Source organism: Lasioglossum baleicum, chromosome 7 (genome assembly GCF_051020765.1).
Source record: "Lasioglossum baleicum chromosome 7, iyLasBale1, whole genome shotgun sequence".
In the NCBI taxonomy this organism is placed as follows: Eukaryota; Metazoa; Arthropoda; class Insecta; order Hymenoptera; family Halictidae; genus Lasioglossum; species Lasioglossum baleicum.
In genome coordinates, this window is record NC_134935.1 from 516,484 (window position 1) to 524,845 (window position 8,362).

The window sequence follows — 8,362 nt, forward strand, 5'->3', positions numbered from 1 at the left end:
CTACGCAAAAATTCCACTCGATTGGGCGACGCAATCCCAAATCGAGGATCACGCGAATTTCACCGTAGGTATTGATACGTGTGTCGTTCGCGGCAAACAGCTTTAACGAGCTGGGGGGGGTACGCGATTCAGCGGAAACCGGCAGCAGAGACAGATCCGAACCTGTGTCGATCAAAAACGTGCGGCCTGATTTACGATCGCGTACATGGAGACGTTTAGAGGACGTTTGGCACACTCCAACAGTCTCCGAGGAGGAGAGTGACTTTAGTTTTCCGGCGCGCGCGGAGGGCCGGACCACGCGCAGGGTTTGGTACACCTATGCGCACGCTCCCCGTATTTTGCATGAAGTCGACAGAGTCCCGATGGGTCGCGACTACTAGAGCGTTTCTTCGATCGGGAACCGGCAGCGTTTCGACCAAAATTTCTTTGACTCGAACGCGAACTACGCTGGTGTGACATTTTAAGATTCGCTATCTCGCGCATGATTAGGTCGAGCTGGTCCTGAAAGGAACCAGGTCTCGACGTCGCGGCAGCGGTTGTCAATGTCGCGGCGGCAGGTACCGATGACGCGGCAGCGATGTTATGAGCGGCGGAGGGGTTCATGGTCTCTACGATCTTGTCGGCCAGAAGGGCCAGATCCTGCAGATCATCGCACTTAGACGCGGCCAGAATCGCGCGGCACTGTTCTGGCATTTGATCGAAAAATATAGATCGGAGGACTGCCTCCGAGCACTCGCCGTTATCTTTGTTCCGTATGACGGCGAGAATATGAGAGGGTTTGCCCGTCGACGCGATTTGTCCCCTAAGCAACTGGCGGAGTTTCGCCTCCGCGGACGTTGAAAACGTCGCCATAAGGCGTTCTTTGATACGTGTAAACGGCGCGACGGGATCCGGTGAAGCGATGAGATCGGAAATGACGTTGGCTGTCTCAGGATCGAGACCGGCTATGACGATGTCGGCCATCGTCGATTGGTTCGTTATGCGAGCCGTGCGAAATGACGCCTCGACCTGCCCGAACCAGGTCCTCGGCTCGGCTTTGAAAAAGACCGGCAGCTTGGGCACGCGGTAATTATCGACGCGGTTGGAAGGCGCGGCTTCCCTCTGAGACGCCAGCAAGGCTTCCAATTGAGCCACGCGCTCGTCCATGGATGGGGCAGACATGACAGAGGGTGAAAATTGACGCGGACACGAATGGAAAAGAACTTAAAAATTAACGGTCACTTATGGCTTACACGCAGCGTCCAAAATGGCGTCGATGGCGGCAGCGACGGCGGCAACAATGGCGGCAGCGATGATACCCACGCGGTGCCGGAAACGCCGGTGACGATGGGTTCTCGCAGGAACAACTGCAACGTGCAGCGAGCGGCCTGCTCGCCGCCTGCAAACGGCAAAGATGTATGCAGCGAGCGGAATGCTCGCCGCCTGCAACGGCCACGCTGGGTGCAGCGAGCGGATTGCTCGCCGCCTGCAAACGGCAAAGATGTATGCAGCGAGCGGAATGCTCGCCGCCTGCAACGGCCACGCTGGGTGCAGCGAGCGGATTACTCGCCGCCTGCAAACGGCAACGATGAATGCAGCGAGCGGATTGCTCGCCGCCAGGAATTACTTCGTACGATTCGGCGCCGGCCGAATTTACTCAAGACTTCTGGCCACGTGCAGCCAAGTTCTTCTCCTTGTGAGATGGCTCGTGGCTGCAGTGAGGCAGCAGGTAGCTTGTCGAAATCCACACCAATTCAATAACGGCAATCACGTCGGGGTCACCAATTGTAGGTTTTATCCCTATGGTGACCAGATAGGGAAGGCGACCTACTACGCGTTATTGGTCGAAAGATTGCGATTGAATCAGTAACACTGCTGCTATGAATAATTAGTAATAATAACTTTATTCACTGTTACAAGGCGTGTGATAGCCTACAAAGTACAAGAAGTCTATACGTGTACGCTTAGCAATGGCTAAGGAAAAACAACGTGGTGACTGTACAAGAGTCGAAGACGAAGTGCTAATGGCGCCTAGGCGGGAAAAGCGCTCTAGGCGGCGACGAAGAATCGTCAAGAGGGGCGACTCGCTATGCCGCTCGCATGCGGCTATTGCCAGGCGACACGAGCGCCGTGGCAATGCGCGGAAGCGCATATTGCCCCTACAAGCACGGAAATCGAACGCCATCTGAATTCCGTGTTACATAACTAACGGGTAAACGCGGGAATTTTAAATCCATACTACCCATTCCTTGCTAATTTATAATTTTTATTTGAAAATAAAACAAATTAAAACATTTTAATACATTTTAAATTCAGTATATTGAATATTGTAACACTTACAAAAAGTATATGTACAATTTTCTACTTATTAATAAATTCAAACCATATTATCAAGCGCGATAACACTGTTTCATTACAAATATTGCAAATTAAACATTATTTACAAACTTTTTCACAATGAGAATACATCAAATGCATATCACAGCAATTAACAATGAACTGGCTCAATAAAAAGCAAAACAATGTATAACACACATCCACACATATCGTATATCTCGTAACACACATCGAGATCGTACAACACACATCGCAACTCGCAGAACATACATCGAGATCGTATAACACGAGATATAAGATGTGTGTTACGAGATGTACGATGTGTGTGATGTGTGTTACGATATATACGTTGTGTGTTGCGAGATATAAGATGTGCGTGGATGCGTAACACACATCGTATATATCGTAAGACACATCGAGATCGTGTAACACACATCACCCACATCATATATCTCGTAACACACATCGTATATCTCGTAACACACATCGTACATCTCGCAACACACAACGTATATCTCGTAACACACATCGTACATCTCGTTACACACATCGAGGCGTACAACACACATCGCAACTCGCAGAACATACATCGAGATTGTATAACACGAGATATAAGATGTGTGTTACGAGATGTACGATGTGTTACGAGATATACGATGTCTGTGATGTGTGTTACGATATATACGATGTGTGTTACGAGATATAAGATGTGTGTGGATGCGTAACACACATCGTATATATCGTAACACACATCGAGATCGTATAACACACATCACACACATCGTATATCTCGTAACACACATCGTACATCTCGTAACACACATCAACATTGTATAACATACATCGCATATCGCAGAACATACATCGAGATCATACAACATACATCGCATATCGCAGAACATACATCGAGATCATACAACACACATCGCATATCGCATATCGCAGAACGCGAGGGTCATCTGCCCTTTCTTTGCGCAATCAACGATCGGCTCAGTGGCTAGACTACGACGAAGATTCAAAACACTTACCAAAGCCACAGTTGCACCAAAAGAAGGTCATGGTGATAGTTTGGTGGTCTGTGGCCGGTTTGATTCACCACAGCTTCCTGAATCCTGGTGAAACCATTACAGCTGAAAAGTACCGCCACCAAATTGACGAAATGCACAAGAAACTTCAAGGTTTGTGTCCAGCACTGGTCAGCAGAAATGGTTCTATCCTTCTCCACGACAACGCCCGGCCGACCCTTCAAAAGTTGAACGAATTAGGCTACGAAACTATCTCATCCACCATACTCACCAGATCTCTCGCCCACCGATTACCACTTTTTTAAGCATCTCGACAACTTCTTGCGTGAGAAATGCTTCAAATCCCAGAGAGATGCTGAAACGGCATTCAACGAGTTTGTCACCTCCAGGCTCCAGAATTTTATTCGACCGGAATAATAAGATTCTCCAACCTAATACATTCAAACCGTATATTTTTGTTTACAACTGTTTACAACGTGCACCAAAATACTGGCATCAATTCCATCTGGCGGACTGTTTGAGAATTACTCTTGCAAGTAGTAACATCTTTATTTCGTGTTACAGTACTAAATTCGTGCTAACAGTTCTCCTATTAGAGTGGCGATACCCTGGTCCTTATGCTTGGTGGCAGTACAGTGTAGGTTTTATCCCTATGGTGACCAGATAGGGAAGGCGACCTACTACGCGTTATTGGTCGAAAGATTGCGATTGAATCAGTAACACTGCTGCTATGAATAATTAGTAACAATAACTTTATTCACTGTTACAAGGCGTGTGATAGCCTACAAAGTACAAGAAGTCTATACGTGAACGCTTAACAACGGCTAAGGAAAAACAACGTGGTGACTGTACAAGAGTCGAAGACGAAGCAGTGATGCCAGAGCTGTGGTACTGTGGTACTAAACCATACCCCCACCATAGTCTACTATTGCCCCTACGTTGTTTTCCAACGCGCCCGCGCGCTACACTCACCAGCGTACCTCTACTGTATCCATAGAGGTACGCTGGTGAGTGTAGCGCGCGGGCGCGTTGGAAAGGACACGTAGGGGCAATAGTAGGCTATGGTGGGGGTATGGTTTAGTACCACAGTACCACAGCTCTGGCATCACTGAGACGAAGTGCTAATACCCTGATAGCACAGTTTGGAACTGCCAGGAATAGTCCAGAGCGTGGAGTGAATTTGGAGGGCAGTATGGTTCCAGACGCCGCTTATTGGCTGCTCGGAGCAATGGTTGGAGTACATCTAGAAAGAGTGTGGAGTTGCATGCCAGTGGGCTTCCGAAAACGATTACAGGTGTACAAAGTCCGCCGTCACAGCATCTAGAGGGCAGCTTCTTCCTTCCAGATGGAAGACAGCTCGTGGAGTCTGTGTGGAACGGCGGATGCCGTTATACAGGGCAGCACCGTCGGTGAGGTTATGTCAGTAATGTTGGTAATGTCGGTGAAATGAATTTCTACACATTGTACAAATATGTAGCAGTCTTCCTTTTTACCGACAATTCCAAATACCGATTCTGAATGAAAACGAAATAATAAACCCGATATAAAAAAATATTAAATTTTATTTATTTCTATTATATCTATATTATTTTTCCTAGACTGCGGATCTTTGTGCAAAATAAAAATTGTCTGCATCGATCGCAAGAGAGATGGAAACTATATGTACAAATTGAATGTTACGTTCTTCCCCCCTTGCCGTAATTTTCTTTACAGTTACATTAAGAGTAAACCTACACATAAATCAATAAACTAGTAATACATTAATTATCCCCTAATACGTACAGTTACACGAATTAATATTCGGACGATCTAAAGAAGATGATAACTTTTTAAATATTGTACTATACGATTTGAATTTTTTGGGGGAGCTGGAACAATTAGTTTACTGCAGGATGTGAAAAGAAATTTTTTCAAAAATTGCATTTGGTCGGAATTGCAGAGAAAATACTAAAAGTTACATTTTACAACTTCTTCGTGCGGGCCTATATTGAAAATTTAAAAAGTACGTTTTCTAGGCCTGCGTAAATAATATGCACTGTGAAAGTTTCATCGAAATCGGTTGATGCGGGAAAAAAACGACAGGCCTTGAAAGATGTAAGAATTCTTCGTTATAGACTGAAAATCTGCGATTTTTACCATTTTTAAACGTTTTAAACGTAGCTCATTGCAATGTTAACCGATTTTGACGAAATTTTCAAAATATGTTTAGTCGACACAAATCTACGAAGCGTATTTTTCAATTTTTCGATACGGGCCCACATAAAAAAGTTGTAAAATGCAACTGTTAGTATTTTTCCATACAATTCCGATCAATTGCAATTTTTGAAAAAATTTCTTTTCACATCCTGTAGTAAACTAATTGCTCTAGCTCCCCAAAACAGTTCAAATCGTTTAGTACAATATTAAAAAAGTTCTCGTCTGTTTTAGAACGTCCGAATATTAGTTCGAGTAACTGCAGTTCCAGTATCTCCTTTTTACAGGATTGCAAGGGTAAGATAACGTAAAAGAAAATATACTTTATTTAAGATCTAACGATACTAAGCTAACCTAAACTAACTATATCGAAAAGAAAAGTCCACTCGGTACTAAGCTGTTCTACGCTGTGCAGTTCGATCTGCTCGCATTGACTTCCAGAGCCACTATGCCTATTTAGCCTTCGTCAAGGGCTCTCGTCGCCAGTCGTTCTTTTACTTCTCCCCCACGATCTATACCTGAGTAATAAACGTAACGGTTTTTTCCGCGAAGGTTTGGGACTGTTTGGGACTTGGGACACGGTTCTGCAGGCCATCGCCGCTCGCTTGAAAACCATCTGTGTCCCAAATGGTCAGGATACAAAATACTAGACGCTCTTAGACCTAATGTTAATTTATTCGAACCCCACAATAATAATACAAACACGGGGTTTCTCACTAGTCAAAAACGCTAGATAAAAGATCGTTCTAGGGCCCCATCTCCCTCAAAAGTCCTATTTTCCGTTTACGAGGCGAAAAATTAAAAATTATTCGGAAGCATACAAGCTATTTTCATATACATGCTGCCGAATAATGCCAATTACGCCTCCTAAACGAAAAAATAGGACTTTTGAGGCAGATAGTGTCCTAGATCGATCTTTTATCTAGCGTTTTTGACTAGTGAAAAACCCCGTGGTTGTAATTATCGAGAGATGAGAAGAGACGAATCCCGCAAGCTTGCAATCCTGAAAACGAGTCTACTCACTTTTAATAAACTAAAGCAAGGATTTGAAACCAAGGAGTATGTTCGGTTGCAGGTAGCTACGGTTATAAAGTTTAGTACCTTAACGGTATAAAAGGTCCAAATACATCTGGCTACATCGGCTGTGTTTCTTTCGGCTGGCTAAAAATCACTTTGTTGGGAGGTACATCTGGAAGGTCTTTAGCTGAATGTTTTATGTAGTTCCTTTTTCATTTGGAGCAACCTAAGCATTGGAAAAACCGAAAAAATACCGGTATTATTTCGGTTTCGGTAGAAAATTGATTGTGCCGTTATTCGAAGACTTTTAATAAATCCACTATACACAGTCCAAATTCTATCTCGAGTTTAGTCTTTTTTTAATCGGAAGAACGCCACACGAAGCAGCTAGCGTCATTTACATGAAACAATTACGAAAAATAAACAAGGTCTGCAATTTACTTGTTAGTGGTTTCATGCCGATATGCCTGGCTGGCCGTGGCGCGTCGTGTTACCTGGCCGTATTTATTGCACCACTTGGCCATGGCGACCGAAGCCTTCGCCGCCCTGACAGAAAATTATTCGAAGCTACACCGTTTCTGGTTTCCAGATGGCTGGAAAACCCCAAGCACTAGCTTAAATTTTATTCCGTTCACTCCCAAATGGGACTTTCACCAACATGTTCAGTCGCGTTTTTAACACTTTTTAATGGGTTGAATGGGTTGTTAACATTTTTTTATCTTATTAGGAATTTATTTTAGTTAGTGATCATATTCATCGATAAAAAAAGATGAGTATACGGTACTATTTATATTGAGTGCTATAAAATTGCAATTAGAATTACGATTTCAATTATGTCTACTTGTTCTTTAAATACAGTAGAGACTCCCGTATCCGTACCACCATTATCCGAATATCCTAATATACGGACGTTCTATGTATTGTCCGTATGTTCTGTTATCGCCGCGCCGCTCGCTGTGCCGGGATTCAAATGCGCGCCGTCTCCAGATTCCGACTTTCCGACTCATGCTTCCGAAACTTCGGCAACGTAAAAATCGAAGGAACGCGTCGGCGCAGAGAGTATATGAGAGTGCTCACGCCCGGGTTTTGGCCGTGCCCATTATAGTGCTGCCCCCTGCACTAGTGCTTAGCCTGGATCAGCTCCCGTCTCGACACTTAGTCCGGACAAGACTCCGTCTCGACACTTAGTCCGGACAATAACCTACATCATCTTTGGCCTTGATCAGAACGAACAGTTTATATCGTTTTATATAAAATATGTAACTAAGATATAGATCTAATATACAAATCTCTAATTAATATAAATTAAATATAACATTAATTATAATGATAGAGGTGTATTTTAATTTTTCCTAATCTTGTAGTTGCAAACTCTAGTTGTAAAAAATAAAAAACCGGGAAGAATTCGAAGAAATACAGATTTCATATCGAGGCGTAAATGCGACCATCTTGAATATTATTAATTTAATAATGAGGTATTGTCATCAACACTAACTCCGATTTTTTCATATTTTTAGCTACAGTTATTATTAAGTGGGTATTCTAGTCTACACCACTAAAAAAATTGATTTTTTATTTTTTGCATTTTCTGAAAGTAAACAGGACTTTTTGAACACGAGGAAGGACCATTGTATGGACCTGGGTTAGCAGACTAGTCGTAAGTATGCCATTCTCATATAACGGGTATGAGAAACTTTAAACACGCGTTTTTCTCGAAACAAAGTTTTTTTACATGTCTGACATGATATCTCACACTCTAGTGACTAGAGTCTAGTCGACCGATTGACTTCAAAGACGTACACCTTCAGTGG

At 43.6% G+C, this 8,362-nt stretch overlaps 1 long non-coding RNA gene across 1 annotated transcript; it reads right to left on the reverse strand.

Annotated features, from left to right (window-relative positions):
* Positions 1 to 2,273: 2,273 nt before the first annotated feature.
* Positions 2,274 to 4,227, reverse strand: LOC143210465 (uncharacterized). Its single transcript, XR_013009259.1, has 2 exons — positions 3,613 to 4,227; positions 2,274 to 3,559 (listed from the first exon to the last, which is right to left on the reverse strand). It is a non-coding gene; the product is annotated as an uncharacterized LOC143210465 (long non-coding RNA).
* Between the last annotated feature and the right edge of the window lie 4,135 nt (positions 4,228 to 8,362).